General features: G+C 34.4%; 1 long non-coding RNA gene across 1 annotated transcript in view; it reads right to left on the bottom strand.

Moving 5' to 3' along the window:
• Positions 1 to 5,275: 5,275 nt before the first annotated feature.
• LOC131144331 (uncharacterized) overlaps positions 5,276 to 18,467 on the bottom strand; it is a 49,584-nt gene continuing 36,392 nt past the window's right edge. The window contains exon 3 of the long non-coding RNA XR_009133779.1: positions 5,276 to 5,521. This is a non-coding gene — a long non-coding RNA (uncharacterized LOC131144331). The remainder of the gene's footprint in view (positions 5,522 to 18,467) is intronic.

Raw genomic sequence — 18,467 nt, 5'->3', positions numbered from 1 at the left:
CCCATTTCATCTGGACCATCCAATCTGCTGACCGGACTTGGGTGAGTACCCACATTGGATAATCATGTACGTCTGATTAATTATTCCCAGATGGCAGATGGTCAGAGAAAGATGCCCCCTTTTCTCCACTCAAGCCGGTCAAACCGAAAGCGATTGAAGATACTTTCAAGATCTCCCACACCGCGGACTGGTCATTACATCATACGCGCTCCACCAACCCACTGCCCTCGCCAAGCCTAATTGCAGATTCATTAAAGTCTAAGCTTAAGCTAGTATTAATCATTGGTAGGTTATGAATTTTATGGGTAAAATTTGTGATTAGATTATTGGAACCGTGCTGTCGGCTACTCTTGAATTGCATGGGATAAACAAAAGTATGGGATGTCAGGTGACATTATCCGTGTTTAACGCATTCCATGTTGGGAATATGAAGCAGAGCTGCTTCTATGTCATGATTAGTGAATTGGGTACTCATCTTTTCCTTCTCTTTTCGACTCTGTTTGATTAAAGTGTCCAAATCAAGGAAGCAATCTAGGAGTTGGCTTAAGCTTTGAAACCCAAAATGGTACTACGCCTGATAATGCCAATATAATTAACATAACCATATATATATATATATATGTGTGTGTGTGTGTGTGTGAGAGAGAGAGAGAGAGAGAGGAGGGGGGGGGGGGTGGAGGGGTATGATTGTGGTAATAGCTGTGATTGGGCGGGGAGCTTTTGATGATGCTAGCTTCTTTAGCAAACAGAGCATTTGAAAAGGACTCACAATCATGGAGAGATGGAATGGGCATCTAGCTAAGGTCCGTAGTTGAGGACAACATGCATGACTGAAATATGTGGGGTTCCCTTAGATAGGGACATTTTATCAGTCACCCAGAAAGTGCCCCCCTCCCCCCTTTTCTTCTGAATGACCATGGACCCTATCTAGAGTACTCTGCCCCACACACACACACACACACACACACACACACACACACACACACACAAACAGAGAGAGAGAGAGAGAGAGAGAGAGAGAGAGAGAGAGAGAGAGAGAGAGAGAGAGAGATATGTTGCAACCCCAAATGAAGAAGATCTCAAAAGGGCTAAAAAATCAAAGGTGCTTTCTTCCATATTTCCCCCCAACTGCCAACCATGGTATGTCTAAAAACTTCATTATTTTATTTTATGTCATTCATTCCAAGATGTCCCCAACAAGGTCATTTCATGTCAAACAACAGCACTAACACTTGGTTTTTTTTTTTGAAAATCACTAGCTTTACAGTAGGGATGGCACATGGGGGCATGGCCATAGTGTAGGGGAGATGCTTTTTGTTCTCTCTCTCTTGTACCTCCATCAATGAGAAATTTGAACTCTAATATATTGGCAACATGACTACATGAGAGTGGGTTTGAAATATATATATATATATATATATATATATTGAGGGATTCCATGAATGGATGCATCTTCATGTGCATTCTTAGGTAATGGTGGTGGATTAGGTCACCTTTTCTCCCCTCCTATCAATGCATGCACATTGATATCAAATCAAGCCCAATGGCTTGGCCACTTGGGCCCTTGTTGCTTACGACAATTATTGAAGTTATTCCACAGTACTTCTTGTACGTGAAAAACATGGTACTCAAGTGAGTACCTTCTTGTAATATTAGGTAGATTATTTAATCTTTCCCGAGTCCCAAAATAAAGGAAGTTACCATACCTAGCCACTAAGTTTTGCATTTTGGTCCTATTTCAAATAGGCAAAAAAGTAGACTCTTATTAATGTAAGATTTATTCTTGTATTCACCCGAAAAAGGGACCAATATGCAAATTTGAAAAGTTAATAATTTGACCAAAAATGTAACATAGATTGTTTGATTAGTATCTTTCTAGTCATAACCCCAAATTAACTTCCCTATTTCAAAAGAAAGGAAGTTGCTACTTATTAGGTGCCCTAACCCCTAGGATTTGCATTGCAACACTATCTCAAATAAACAAAAGGGCACACTCACATAAGTGTAGAGCTTATTCTTCTGTTTAATCGAGATTGGGACCAAGATGCAAAGTTGGAAAGTTAATAATTTTTCCAAAAAGGTAATACAACTTATTCGATTAGTGTCTCTCCAACCATGACCTCAAATTAAGCCTTCCTTATTTTGTTTTCTATCCAAAATGTTTAATCATATTCTTTGGGCTTCAACATGAACAAGTCAAATTAAGAATCTCAGTCCTCTTGACGAATCTCATTCCTATCATGCAAGTATTTTTTGCTTTTGTTGTTGTATTAAAAAATAATAATTATCTTCTTACATCATAAACGCAATATTCTTGATCTCATAAGAATTCAAATTTAGATGAACACTATGTCAAAACCCATTTACATTTTCATTGTCTTAAATACTTATAACATTTCTAGATTTCAATAAATTGGAATATGAATAAATAGAAAAACAAAATGTGTGTTTGAATACAACTAGTCTAATAATTTTTTCCTTAAGAATTTTTTTATTCTTCTGATTTTAGTGAATTGGAATGCCAATGATATAGAAAATATTATACAAACGAAAACCCCTTAAAATAGCAATAAAAATATATAATCTGCTAACTTTAATTTTTTTTTTTATCATGAACGGTTTAAATCATGCAATTAATTAAATTAAGATGAAGCTAAATCTTATACATGTTTATGCCAAGTATCATGTGCACTCGTGGTACATTATTTTCGTGTACACGGTTACCTCTACTATATAACATATTTATGCCGAGTTCTACTTGTGTTATATAGTTAGGCTTGAGCTTTGGTCCATCAAAGGCAACATATTACTTTTGTTGATAGAAATATAAGAAATAGAGTAATGAGAAAGAAGTTCTAGTCTATTGGAGGTCATGTCACTTTGATTGGTAAGAATAAAAAGATAAGGTAGTTAGAGAACAAGAAAAAACCAACATGTCAAATTGCATCCTCTACATTTTTTGGTGGGTCACAACCTTCCACTTGGCAAAGTTTCACAATTTAAACCTTGTTGTATTGAATTATCTCAATTTCTTTGAACTCAAAAGGTAAAATATGTATGTGTGTTTAAATTTAAATATAAGACTTATCATAGGGTTGAGTAGGTTTTTTTTAAAAGAAAAATCATGGAAAATGGATTTTTCTAGAATGATCTTGGTATGCCTTGTGCTATCTTTGCATCTTTTTCACTTCTAGTCAATGGGAATTCTAGCAATTTTCTTGCACCTATTCATAGATTTTAACAAGGAGATTCACTCTCAATCTTTTTAATTTTTATAGCAAATTTGTTAGGACTATAACATCTAGTTGAAACTTAAAAGTTTCTACATGGCGTCAAAAGTGGTTAATGGATCTTGATAAATGAAATATCTTTTCTTAAAATAACAAATCATAATCATAAATTTGGACAATTATCAAACATTAAATAATCTAATTATTATACTTAACTTTTCCCCTCTAGTCTTGCTTAAGCAGCCATGCCCAATTCCTGTTTGCTTTGTTACCTCATGATTAGGCAACCTCTGTAACTAGATGACTACTCTTTATCACCTAAATGGTTTCTTGTAATTTCTTTGACGATTGGGTGGTAAGTGATTTGCCTAACCTCAGCAACTATTAGTTTCCACCGGTGATGTTCATCATGTAGATTCCTAAGGAATTTCCCATGTAATTCCTCAAATAATTGGGTTATAAGAGATTCATCTCCTCCAGCTGCCTTATGCCTAACCTAAAGGACCTTCCATTTTAATTCCATATGTGATTTCCTTGATAGGGTGAGACTTCAAAGGGAATGGCAAAAATAGTCTCACACGAGATGCAAAGAATAAAGATGTTTAAATCATAGCAAGTCTCTAGAAGTCAAAGGTAATTAAGACTATAACCTATATATTCAAACAAGTTAGAGCGTCGCCAATATAGAAGGCTTTACTATAGACTACTAGACTGGGATATCGTTAGTTCAACTCTAGAGTTTCGTTTGGTATATTTTGTTTTGATTTTGATTTTGGTTGTTTTTATGGTTTTATCTCATTTATTAGTTATGTTTAATTATGTTTGCTTAGTTTTAGTTAACTTTTTTTAACTTGTAATTACGGTATCCCTCCACCAAAAGTAAGGATATATTAATAAATAAATGGAGGTGACACCCTCTTTTAGGAAAAAAAAAAGTGTGCTTCGGTGGACACTAAATTATAAGTTTATAATAGAGATTTAACCACTCTTATTCAAGATATTAGTTGACTTGATAATATTTTAAAGTTTCTGATTTTCTTTTTGCTCAATGAGAATTATGGACTAAAGCAAGAAAGTGTGTAAGACACTCAATGCAATAGGTTACTTGTGCACATATATTGTATGAATTTTTTTTTTTTTTTTTTAAAGCAAGTCTATCCCTACTTTGTGAAAATATGAAGTCTTTGAATTTGAATTTGAATTTATATTAGATTTGGATAAGATATAATACATTAAATTACAATAAAAATAAACTCCACAAATAAAGGAATTGTTAAAAGCAAAATGATCCGATTTTCTAAAACCAAATTTTGTTGGCACGATGATGTGATAATTTGTCAATAATCAATATTCAAGACTCAACAATCATAACTCTAGTTAAAAAATTAAATTCTTTGCTAGTCAAAATGAATTGTATTTGATGGCATAAGAATAAAGAAGACTTCAATTTAAATTTTTTTTTTAAAAAAAAAAATACAAACTTTATTAATATGTCATCACTTTTGACGAATGAATAACGTAATTGCAAGACAAGTATTGAGAGATTACAGATAAAGAAATTCAAGGCATCCCAAAAACAACACCAACAACTAACCAAAACAGGATTATAAATCCAAACAAAACTAAATAAAAAACAAATCTAAACATATCTATCAAAAATAAAAATAATAAAATCAAATCAAATAAAAAAATCTAAACTTACCAAATAAAAATCAAGAGGTTGAACTAATGACGAAAGTAAGTAAGACTCAATCTATCTATCCAAAGGATACCTTTCAGAGAACATGATATAAGATATTATTTTTCATAAATGACATTATTTTCCATTTCTCCTTCTCTAGCGAGAAAATCATACTTTAATTTGAATTTGTATAGATTTGAAAAATGTGAAATTTTAAATTACATTAATTTTTTATCCAAATCTACCTAAATCCAAATACAAGATTTGAATCCACACTTCTAAATAGAGTATTAAAATTTTTTTAGATAAAAAACTCTCAAAAGAAAAAAAAAAAAAAAAAAGCCTCAAAACTACAAGCATGTGATAACTTAATGGCCCTAGGCCACTGGCCGAAAGCCCAAACTGTCCATATTTACTTTTCCAGCATGAGAGATTACAAAGCCAAGGAAAATTTTTGATTCAATTGTACACAGCTTTAGACCAACAATAGTTTTAAGTGAAAACAAAACGACAAGAATCAAACGCAATGACATACAGGAGCTAGCATGCACTTGTGATGCACCGAGAGTCAAGATTTGGATTCAGATCCCAGAGTTCCATGACTGCCCATCTGAGAATGGACCACCACGCAGGAAATTATCAGGGTGATTAATGGTTATGGTCAGGAAATTTTTTTCAAGTCCATGTATATAGCACACATTCAATTTATCTTTGACCACTTTGAATTGAAACGGGTAGAAGTAGAGCTGTGGTACTTTGCCTAATTACTTAATATAATTAAGCAGCCTACTGCTGCCATCCATTGCAGACTAACATACTTAACCATGGTACCTGCAGCATACGGATACTTTGCAATCGCCACCAAACAAATTTTATTTGAATGATTTATTTCAATGTATTAAAAATCAAGGGCATATAAGGTAAGGCATTGTAACCCTTAAAAAAGTGAGGCATAAGCTGTAAGGCATGGGGGCATATAAGTCTTTTGAGAATTTTTTTTTAAGGAAAAAAATACTTAAATAAATTATACATATTTGAGAAATAAGAAAAAAAAATTAAGAAAATCATAAATATAATACAACAACAACAACAAAACCAAACCTTAGTCCCACTAGGTGGGATCGACTATATGAATCATTTTCCGTCAATTTATACGATCATGGACCATTTTTTTTTTTATAGTTCAAGGATATTAAATCCTTAATCACTATCTCCTCCCAAGTTATTTTAGGTCTACCCCTACCCCTACCCCTACCTCTTCTATTGCGCCAAATAATAACTAAGTCACTCTTCCTCACAGTTGCACTATGTGGCCTACGTTGCAAGTGTCCATACCATCTAAGTCGTCTCTCTCTTATCTTATCTTCTACAGGAGTTACACCTAACTTACCACGAATATGTTCATTTCTTAATTTATCTTTTAATGTTATACCACTCATCCATCTAAGCATTCTCATCTCGGTAACTTTTACTTTTTGGATATTATGTTTCTTTGTCGCCCAACATTCCGATCCATTTAGCATTGCTAGTTGTATAGTTGTCCTATAAAACTTCCCTTTCAATTTTAAGGGTATTCTATGATCACAGAGCATACTTGAAGCACTTTTCCATTTTACCCAACCTGTTTTAACTCTATGCATTACATCATCTTCAATTTCTCCTTCAGCATGCATAATAGATCTAAGGTATCGAAATCTACAAGTGTTATTTATTTCTTCAATATCAAGTTTAACTTTATCCCCAATATTCCTCCTATCATTGCTAAAATTACATTTCATATATTTTGTCTTATTTCCACTTATCATAAATTCTCTAGATTCCAAAACTTCTCTACATAATTCTAACTCAGCCTCTACTCCGTCCCTAATTTCATCAATTAATATAATATCATCTACAAACAACATACATCATGGAACCTCTTTTTGAATACTTTCAGTCAATTGGCCCATCACTAAAGCAAAAAGATAAGGACTCAAAGCAGATCCTTGATGCACACCTATGGTGATTGGAAAGTCTCTAGTTTCTCCATCTATAATCCTTACACTAGTCATTACTTTATCGTACATATCCTTAATGACATCAGTATACCTACTACATACACCCTTTTGTTTCTAAAACCCACCATAGAATTTTTCTAGATATCCTATCATATGCTTTCTCAAGGTCAATAAAAATCATATACAAGTCTCTTATTTTCCGTAAACTTTTTCATTAATCTTCTTAAAAAATAAATAGCTTATGTGATAGATTTCACAGGCATAAAACCAAATTAATTTTCTGAAACCTTCGTTTCTAACCTTAATCTTTGTTTAACTACCATTTCTCATAATTTCAACGTATGACTCATAAGTTTAATTCCACGATAGTTATTACAATTTTGAATATCTCTTTTATTTTTATATATAGGTATTAAAGTGTTTTTCCTCCATTCATCTAACATTTTCTTAGTTTTTACAATTGTATTAAATAAATTAGTTAACCATATAATTCCGTTATCACCTAAGCATTTCCAAACTTCAATTGGGATGTTATTTGATCCCATAACTTTCTCATTTTCATCTTTTTTTAGTGTGAACTTAATTTCATTAACTCTAATTTTGCGAATAAATCTCATATTTTTAATCTTTTCCTTTTTTGACAATTCTAAATTTAAGCCTTCTATTTGATTTTCATTAAACAACCTGCTAAAATAACTTCAACAACTTTCTTTAATGTCTTAGTCCTTAACCAGAACAATATCATCCTCACTTTTTATACATTTTACATTTCCTAAGTTCTTACTCTTCTTTGTGCAAATGACTTCATTATTTTAATATGATTATTGAAAGTGACTCACGAATTGCAGTTGAGTGCTTCGGAAAGGTAGATGTACCTTATGGTATCTTTGAGATTTTTGGGAGGAGCTCGTGGCGAAACTAAGAGTGAACTTCATGGTGATACATCAATATAGGGAAGACAATAGTGCGACTGATTTTCTTGCTAAAGAAGGAGAAATGGAAAACAATGTCATCTACAAAAAATAACATCTTTTACCACGTTCTCAAAAGGGTATACTTTGGATGGATAGATTGGATCTCACTTCCTTTCGTCGATAGTTCAATTTTCAAGTTTTATTTGATGTTTTTGATTTATTTAATGCTTTTGAAAGGGTTTTATTTTCGTTATCTGTATTCTCCCTTTTGCTTATCTTGTAACCACGGTATTCCTCCGCCAAAAGTGAGGTCATATCAATAAAGAAAAGGAGGTTCTGCCCTCTTTTAGTTAAAAAAAAAAAGTTCTTACTCTTCATTTCTCTAACTTTAGCAAGTTTAAATATATCTATTTTCCCTTTTTTTGTACCTAATCTATCATACAAACTATTAAATGATCTATATTTAACTTTACTAACGGTCTTTTTTACATCTTTTCTTACCTCTTTATATTTTTCAAAGTTATCTCTGTTTCTATATTTTTGCCACATTTTATACCAAATTCCTTTTGTCTTTATGATTTTTTGTACATCTTTATCCCACCACCAACTCTCTTTGCTATTCGAGAATCTTCCCTTTAATTCACCTAAAATATCTTTTGCTATCTTTTTAATAGAGCTAGCTAATCTAATCCAAAAAGTGTTTGTATCTATCTCATCCTCTATGGTCCAACCCCCATCTTTAATCATTTTATTTTAAAATTTTATTATATTTTCTCCTTTTAGATTTCACCATCTAGTTCTCTTATACTGGTTTATTTTATCATTCTTTTTCCATTTTTAAATACATATATCTAACACTAAGACTCTATGTTGTGTGGTTAGGCTTTCACTTGAAATAACTTTACAATCCATACATGATAAACGATCTACCTTCCTAATTAAAAAAAAAATTTATTTGACTTCTATTTTGTCCACTTTTAAAGGTTATTAAGTGTTCTTCTCTCTTCTTAAAACAAGTATTCATTATACTAAAATCATATGACATAGCAAAGTCTAAGATCATCTCTCCAGACTCATTTTTGTCTCCATATCCATATCCTCTATATATTCTCTCATAATTTTTATTATCTCTTCCAATGTGTCCATTAAGATCTTCTCCTATAAATATTTTCTCAGTCCCTAGTATGCCTTGTATAATACTATCCATATCTTCCCAAAATTGTCTCTTAAGATTTTCTACTAAACCGACTTGAGAAGCATAAGCACTAATGATATTTATTATCTCTTGTCCTAATACCATCTTGAATTTTATAATTCTATCCCCTACTCTAGTTACATCTATAACGCTATCTTTTAAGTTTTTGTCTATAATAATGTCTACATTCTTATGTTTTTTATTTTCCAATGTACTAAAGTTTCAATCCTGATTTATCAATTTCTCTAACTTTTTCCCCCACCCACTTAGTTTCTTGAAAACAAATTATATTAATTCTTCTTCTGATCGTTGTATCCACAATTACCATGCTTTTACTCGTAAGCGTCCCTATATTCCAAGTTGCTAATCTAATCCTAGTTTCTTGAACTGACATCTTCACATGCCCACGTCCAAAATGATGCGGGAACTCTGGCATATTTAACACTGTACCCAGAAGCTGATACGGCGCATCGCTTCGGGGCGACGACCTAGCCCACTCTCACACACTTTTCGCTACACCCTGGTGGTTCAAGTGCAACACGTCCCTCGTAAGGGGCACCCCAACAAATATTCAGTAAGGATTCATATCATAGTGATCCGACAAATTTTACGCTAACTGTCAACTACCTAACACAACCCTCCTCCTTTACCCGAGCTTGGAACCGACTATGTGTGAAAAAATTAGAACATTCAGTGCATCACAGGCGAAGTTAAAATCATAAATATAATGTAAAAAAGAAAAAATTGTATATACTTTCGCAAACTACTTGTTGACTATTTAAAATTTGCTAACTTGAGTACATGACATAAATCATGACAAAAGATAATTATACCATTACGAAGTTCAAACTATTTTCATGATCTAAACTACAACTCTTAGTTATTTTGAAAATATTAAGGTTCAAGAATTTTGGAAATCAACTAACATTATATATATTACATTCCTTTTACAAAAACATGTAGTTAAATTAACACTTTCAACTTGAGAATTGCACACTCAACATGCGTAAGCCTCAACCAGAAATGTGTTAGCCTTAACATGTAATGCGTTAGCATTTTTTGGAATTTGGCATTTTTGATCGAGTCTCAAGGTGTTCTAGGCATGCCTTGCCAAGGCAAGCCTCAAGGTGAGCCTTTTAAAACATTGATTTATTTAATACACAATAATATAACGTAATGGAATTGATATTTATATTTTTATATATATGCAATACAATTTTTTTAACCCTTAAAAAAAAGTGAGGCATAAGCTGTAAGGCATGGGGGCATATAAGTCTTTTGAGAATTTTTTTTAAGGAAAAAAATACTTAAATAAATTATACATATTTGAGAAATAAGAAAAAAAATTAAGAAAATCATAAATATAATACAACAACAACAAAACCAAACCTTAGTCCCACTAGGTGTGGTCGACTATATGAATCATTTTCCGCCAATTTATGCGATCATGGATCATTTCTTTTGATAGATTCAAGGATATTAAATTCTTACTCACTATTTCCTCCCAAGTTATTTTAGGTCTACCCCTACCCCTTCTATTGTCCCCCACAGTAATTAAGTCACTTTTCCTCACAGGTACACTATGTGGCCTATGTTGCAAGTGTTTATACTATTTGAGTTGCCCCTCTCTTATCTTATCTTCTATAAGAGTTATATCTAACTTACCATGAATATGTTTATTCCTTAATTTATCTTTCAATGTTATATCACTCATCCATATAAGCATTTTCATCTCGGTAACTTTTACTTTTTGGATATTATGTTTCTTTGTCGCCCAACATTCCGATCCATTTAGCATTGCTGGTCTTATAGTTGTTTTATAAAACTTTCCTTTCAATTTTAAGGGTATTCTATGATCATAGAGCACACTTGAATCACTTTTCCATTTTACCTAACCTGCTTTAACTCTATGCATTACATCATCTTCAATTTCTCCTTCAGCATGCATAATAGATCCAAGGTATCGAAATCTACAAGTGCTATTTATTTCTTCAACATCAAGTTTAACTTTATCCCCAATATTCCTCCTATCATTGTTAAAATTACATTTCATATATTCTGTCTTATTTATACTTATAATAACTTCTCTAGATTCCAAAACTTCTCTACATAATTCTAACACAATCTCTACTTCGTCCCTAATTTCATCAATTAATATAATATCATCTGCAAACAACATACACCATGGAACCTCGTTTTGAATACTCTCAGTCAATTGGTCCATCACTAAAGCAAAAAGATAAGGACTCAAAGCAGATCCTTGATGCACACCTATGGTGATTGGAAATTCTCTAGTTTTTCCATCTATAATCCTTACATTAGTCATTACTTCATCGTACATATCCTTAATGACATCAGTATACCTACTACATACACTTTTTTTTTTTTTTTTTCTAAAACCCACCATTGAACTTGCCTAGATATCCTATCATATGCTTTCTCAAGGTCAATAAAAATCATATGCAAGTCTCTCTTATTTTTTCTAAACTTTTCCATTAATCTTCTTAAAAGATAAATAGCTTTTGTGGTAGATCTCGCAGGCATAAAACCAAATTGATTTTCTAAGACCTTCGTTTCTAACCTTAATCTTTGTTTAACTACTATTTCCCATAGTTTCATCGTATGACTCATAAGTTTAATTCCACAATAGTTATTACAATTTTGAATATATCTTTTATTTTTGTATATAGGTATTAAAGTATTTTTCCTCCATTCATCTAGCATTTTCTTAGTTTTTACAATTGTATTAAATAAATTAGTTAACCATATAATTCCATTATCACCTAAGTATTTCCAAACTTTAATTGGGATGTTATTTGGTCTCATAACTTTCCCATTTTCATCTTTTTTAGTGTGAACTTAACTTCGTTAACTCTAATTTTGTAAATAAATCTCATATTTTTAATTTTTTCTTTATTTGACAATTCCAACTTTAAGCCTTCTATTTGGTTTTCATTAAATAACTTACTAAAGTAACTTCGCCGTCTTTCTTTAATGTCTTCGTCCTTAACCAAGACAATATCATCCTCACTTTTTATACATTTTACATTTCCTAAGTCCTTACTCTTCCTTGTGCAAATGACTTCATTATTTTAATGTGATTATTGAAAGTGACTCGCGAATTGTAGTTGAGTGGCTTCGGAAAGGTAAATGTACATTGTGGTATCTTTGAGATTTTTAGGAGGAGCTCGTGGCGGAACTAGGAGTGAACTTCATGGTGATACATCAATATAGGGAAGACAATAGTGCAGCTGATTTTCTTGCTAAAAAATGAGAAATGAAAAACAATGTCATCTATAAAAAATAACATTTTTTTACCACGTTCTCTGAAGGGTATACTTTAGATGGATAGATTGGATCTCACTTCCTTTCGTTATTAGTTCAGTTTTCAAGTTTTGTTTGATGTTTTTGATTTGTTTAATGCTTTTGAGAGGGTTTTATTTTCGTTATCTGTATTCTCCCTTTTACTTGTCTTGTAACCACGGTATTCCTCCACCAAAAGTGAGGTTATATCAATAAAAAAAGGAGGTGCCACCCCTCTTTTAGTTAAAAAAAAGTTTTTAATCTTCCTTTCTCTAACTTTAGCAAGTTTAAATATATCTATTTTCCCTTCTTTTATACCTAATCTATCATAAAAACTATTAAATGATCTATATTTAGCTTTAGTAACAGCCTTTTTTTGCATCTTTTCTTACCTCTTTATATTTTTCAAAGTTATCTTTGTTTCTAAATTTTTGCCACATTTTATACCAAATTCCTTGTCTTTATGATTTTTTATACATCTTTATCCCACCACCAACTCTCTTTGCTATTCGAGAATCTTCCCTTTAATTCACCTAAAATATCTTTTGTTATTTTTTTAATAGAGCTAACTAATATAATCCAAAGAGAATTTGTATCTATCCCATCCTCTATGGTCCAACCCCCATGTAACGACCCGAAGAATAATGGTATTTAAATAATAAGAGGGAGGAAAATGGAAATAGAAACAAAAGGAGGCAGCAGGCAAGCGTTCGTCGATGACATTACACTTTAGATGGAATAACCTAGAAGTAACACACAGGGCCTCGTTGACGAACACATGGAATTCGTCGACGAGCGCATAAAGGGATCTCGTCAACGAAGTCACGCCTGGTCGACGAGAAGATACCGAGAAGGGTTTTTAGGACAGTTTGAAATTTGTAGACGAGGGAGAAAGTTCGTCGATGAAATTATTAAAGGACTCGTCGACGAGGTGACGTGTCTCGTCAACGAATCCTGCTCTATAAATAGTGAAAACCCGAATTTTTTTATGAAAATCAACGCAAGAAACTTTTTCTCTCTAAAACATCTCCCATCCCTTCTCTCTTCGATTTCGGGTCCATTTTACGCCGGATCGACGATCTGAAGACACCACGACGCTCCTGGCGAAATTCTCTGCAAGTCTGCTGGAGCTGATTGTTGGTGGAGTTTTTTTGGATTTCATCACAATCTCAGGGTAAGACATTTTATTCGGTATTTGTCTTTCCATCAATTATAAGAAATACAATACACGAAAAAATACTAATGTTTTGTTCTGAGGGATGTGATTTTCAGGGTGTTGAGTGGAGAACCCTGCTGATATAGGGCTAGAGTACCGTATAGACTTTTCAGAGATAAAGTAAGGGAAATATGTTATGTTAGGAGATTTACTTACTTTATCAAAAATTTTATATATATATGCATGTATACCATAAATTATACAGGATGTGAATTTTTTAAGTATGTGTAGCCTGAGTACATGATATTGATATGGAGTTTTATGCAGTTTTTTCAGTATTTCAAGTTATACAGATATAGTTAGATAATTGCAGATTTTATACAGATAGAATATGTATACATATATAGTTTTATTCAGATGATTACATAGACAGATATATATATATATATATATATATATATATATATATAACAATATACAGATATTTATTCAGAACAGTATATACAATGTATATAGAAAGTTATGTTTTCCTAAATGTCATAACACTCATATTATACAGAAAGAAAATACAGACAGATTATATAGTTATAGCATCAAGATGCTACAGATATTACAGTATTTATAGTACAACAATATAGTATTATGGTTATTTTAGAAATATAATGAAAACAATATAAAGAGTATAGTATGTATATATATAGTATCAGATCTCTGTGGAAAGATTACAGACAGATACAGTACAGATATAGAATACAGAGCACGGTACCGTTGCTGATAAAGATAGAGTGCAACCACATATCTTAGATAGTGTGTGGGTACCGTCAAACTGTGTTCAGAGAGGATGCAGTTCCCCGGTACACCGGGTTGAGGGGGGCAGTTTGATGAGGTAGCAGTCAGTCCCGAGCTTAGGAGTGGATGCAGTTTGGCCGGGCTGAGATAGTGTAGAGTATGATGACTTACCTGGAGGGCTGACCAGGTTAAGTCCCGCCTACAGGCCGCACAACCCTGTTATAAGGGGTCAAATCATGACATACAGAGTTCCAGAGAAAGAGCACAATTATGTATGTGTATACAGTTTTACAGTTTTTGTGTATATAGTATGATATTAGTCGTATGAATGATATAAAGTTCAGATGATACATATATTTTAAGCTACTATACATGTGATATATGTGTTTTTATAGATTTACCAGATCATGCAATTTACATACTATTATTATAGTTTTACGACTCGGTCGCCACACACTAGTAATAGCATATTTCCACTTACTGAGCGTCGTTTCACCCCATTACTTTATCATTTTTCAGGTGAGCTAGCTAGGCGAATAGATCAGGCTCGCGGATAGGGAGTTTACTTTATTACCCTGGTTGTAGGGTGAGTTTTAACAGAGTTTTATATTTTTAGGGTAGATGATGCTGGAGGGATTTAGTTCGTATAACTATGGTCTGTATGTACTGGATTTTGGTATTGTATAGTATATATATATATATATATGGTTATATGATTTGTGTTCTGCTGCTTAGGTATGGATATAGGTATATATAAAAAAAAAAAATAGAAAAATTTTGAGGGTATTACATTTTGATATCAGAGCTTAGGTTATTAGGTTCTGTAGACTCTAGAGTGCAACAGAAAATAATACTTGAATATAGGAAAAGAATTTGAGATTTTATTTTGTGATCTGGATACAAGATTTTCGTGGTGGTTTCTGTATTTTTCATGGGGTGACGACTTCAGGAAAGCCATAGTAAACTATCAACGAGTCATGTATTTGGGTTGCAGAATTGGATTTTGGGGTTAGGATCAGGAAGGATAGTTAATAGAGAATTTGTAGTTTTAGTTAAATGGAATAAGTTAGGTCTGTATGAGAAATAGGATTCTGAAACGGTGTTCTCTATAATTGCAGGATGGACCCAGGAGGCAGTAGCGCTTACTCTAGTAGGGATGATGATGTCAGGCCTTCTGATGTAGGAGGTGCGGATTCAGATGTTGTGTTATGTAATGTGGCTCAGCAAGTTATGGCTGAGATAGCGCGGAGCTCTAAAGAGTAGAGAGGACCATCTCCAGTTCAGGGATGCACCATAGAGAAATTCATGAAGATGAATTCGCCAGCTTTTTCTGGAACGACTGACCCTGCAGTTGTTGAGAACTCGATGCAGGAGGTAGAAAAGATCCTGACAGTACTTTACAACATCAACGAGCAAAGAGTTATGTACGCTACGTATAGACTGGCAGGGGAAGCTGAGAGATGGTGGACGACTACTAGACTATTGGAGGAGTAGAGGACGACTCCAGTACCGATGACCTGGGCCCCTTTCAGAGATATATTATTCGATAGATACTATCCTACCTCAGTCAGAAAGGCCGGAGTTCAAGAGTTCCTAAGTCTGTCCCAGGGGTTGATGACAGTCCAGCAGTACGCCGCGAGATTTGTTGAGCTCTCGCGTTTCTGCCCATATATCGTTCCCAATGAAGTAAAGAAGGTCAGAATGTTCAAGAGGAATTTGAGGCGAGATATTTACAAGCAGGTGGCAATATTGAGGATCCAGGATTTTGCAGAGTTGGTTAATAGGGTCATTATAGCAGAGGAGATTCTACCGAAAGAGATTGAGACACAGAGTCAGAAGGAGAGGACCACACCCTCAAGCTTTCAGGCGGGTCCCAGTCGAGGCCCTTGGAGAGGTGGTAGATCTGGCGAAAGTCAGAGACAGATGGTAGAGCAGGGTGGATTTTAGGGTGGTCAGCCTCTCGCCATTTGTACTAGATGTGGACGGAGACACCCGGGTGAATGTCGGCTGGGGGAGAATGTTTGTTATCGCTGCGGGAGACCCGATCATATGACTCGATCCTGTCAGATGACACCAAGTTATGTACCGGCTCCTAGGCCATTTTGGAAAGGATATTAGTCGCCCCGCGGAGGTCAGTAGAGAAATACCGCGCCGGCAAGGGTTTATGTACTAACATCGGGAGAAGCCGAGATAGCTGGAGACGTGGTTACAGGTATCCTTACTGTTTTACCATATACGATTATTGTTTTGTTTGATACAGGTGTCATTCATTCCTTTATATCGGCGGGATATGTGAAAATAGCTGAAATAGAGACACGGCCATTAGATATAGAACTGTCTGTGGGTACGCCGATGGAGTCTGTGGTGAGATGCAGGAGGATACTTCGGAATTTTCTAATAAGTATTCAGAAGAGGGTATTATCGGCTGATTTAGTGGTTCTTGAAATGCAGGAGTTTGATGTAATATTGGGTATGGACTGACTAGCTACTCATCATGCCAGTATAAATTGTCATCAGAAAGAAGTTATTTTCAGACCCCCGGACGAGCAAGAATACAAATTCGCGGGTTGACGTGTACATGCCTCACCACAGCTAGTGTCGGCTATTCAGGTGAGGAGACTGCTACAGGATGATTGTCAGGGGTAGGTCGCATACATAAAAGAATTTCCAAAAGAAGAATTGAGACAAGCTGACATACCAGTAGTGAGGGAATTCCCAGATATCTTTCAAGAAGAATTGCCTGGCTTACCGCCTGACCGTGAGATTAAGTTCACCGTACATCTGTTGCTGAGATCTGCACCAATATCTAAAGCACCATACCATATGGTCCCAGTAGAGTTAAAAGAATTGAAAGATCGGCTACAGGAATTGCTGGATAAGAGTTTTATTAGGCCCAGCATGTAGGGTGCGCCAGTTCTGTTTGTGAAAAAGAAGGATGGGACCATAAGACTGTGTATCGATTATAGGGAGATCAATAGACTGACGATCAAGAATAACTATCCACTCCTTAGGATCGATGACTTGTTTGATCAGCTTTAGGGGACCTAGGTTTATTCTAAAATTGACCTGCAGTCGGGTTACCATCAAGTGAAAGTTAGAGTAGAGGATATTTCGAAGACCGCATTTCGTACCAAGTATGGGCATTACGAATTCTTGGTGATGCCGTTTAGATTGACTAATGTTCTAGCGATATTCATGGATTTGATGAATCGGGTGTTCTATCAATACTTAGATTAGTTTGTGGTTGTATTCATCGATGATATACTGGTCTATTCGAGAAGTTTTGAGGAGCACGAGCATCATTTGAGACTGGTGTTGTAGGTATTAAAGGAAAGGAAATTATATGCAAAATTCAAGAAATGTGAGTTCTAGTTAAGGCATGTTACTTTTCTCGGCCATGTGATCTCAGATGCAGGAGTATCAGTTGATCCGAGTAAGATAGAGGCTGTGGTGAGTTGGGAAAGGTCGGGAAGTATTTAAGAAGTCAGGAGTTTTTTGGAATTAGTAAGCTATTACCGGTGCTTCGTAGATGGATTCTCTAGTTTATCAGGTCCGTTGACGCGACTCACAAGGAAAAATGTAAAATTTGAATGGACTGATGACTGTGAGCAAAGTTTTCAAGAGTTAAAGCGGCGGTTAGTATCAGCTCCAGTATTAGCTATTCCATTAGGGGAGGACGGGTTTGTAATATACAGTGATGCCTCTTTGAAGGGTCTTGGATGCGAGTTGATGTAGCACGGTAGGGTTATTGCATATGCATTTAGGCAACTTAAAGAATATGAGAAGAATTATCATGTCCATAATTTAGAGTTTGCTGCAGTAGTGTATGCTCTTAAAATTTAGAGGCATTACCTATATGGTGGAAAGTGCGAGATTTTCACAGATCACAAGAGCCTGAAATATTTTTCACCCAAAAAGAGTTGAATATGAGGCAAAGAAGGTGGCTAAAGCTTATTAAAGATTATGACTGCACGATTAGTTATCATTTAGGAAAAGGGAATGTGGTAGTATATGCTCTAAGTAGGAAATCAGGAGGATCAGCACTGGCAGCCATAAAGATTCCACATTCAATTTTAATAGATTTGGAGAAGCTTAATTTAGAGTTAACAGAGGAAAGTCCTCAGGCAGTCATTGCCAGTCTAGTGGTTCAGCCTACGCTTTACAATAGGATTAAAGCTGCTCGGGGTGATGATGTAGAGTTG

The sequence above is a fragment of the Malania oleifera genome, chromosome 12 (assembly GCF_029873635.1).
Source record: "Malania oleifera isolate guangnan ecotype guangnan chromosome 12, ASM2987363v1, whole genome shotgun sequence".
NCBI lineage: Eukaryota > Viridiplantae > Streptophyta > Magnoliopsida > Santalales > Ximeniaceae > Malania > Malania oleifera.
The sequence above is the reverse complement of the archived record's forward strand: the minus strand, read 5'-3'. Positions and strand labels throughout refer to the sequence as shown.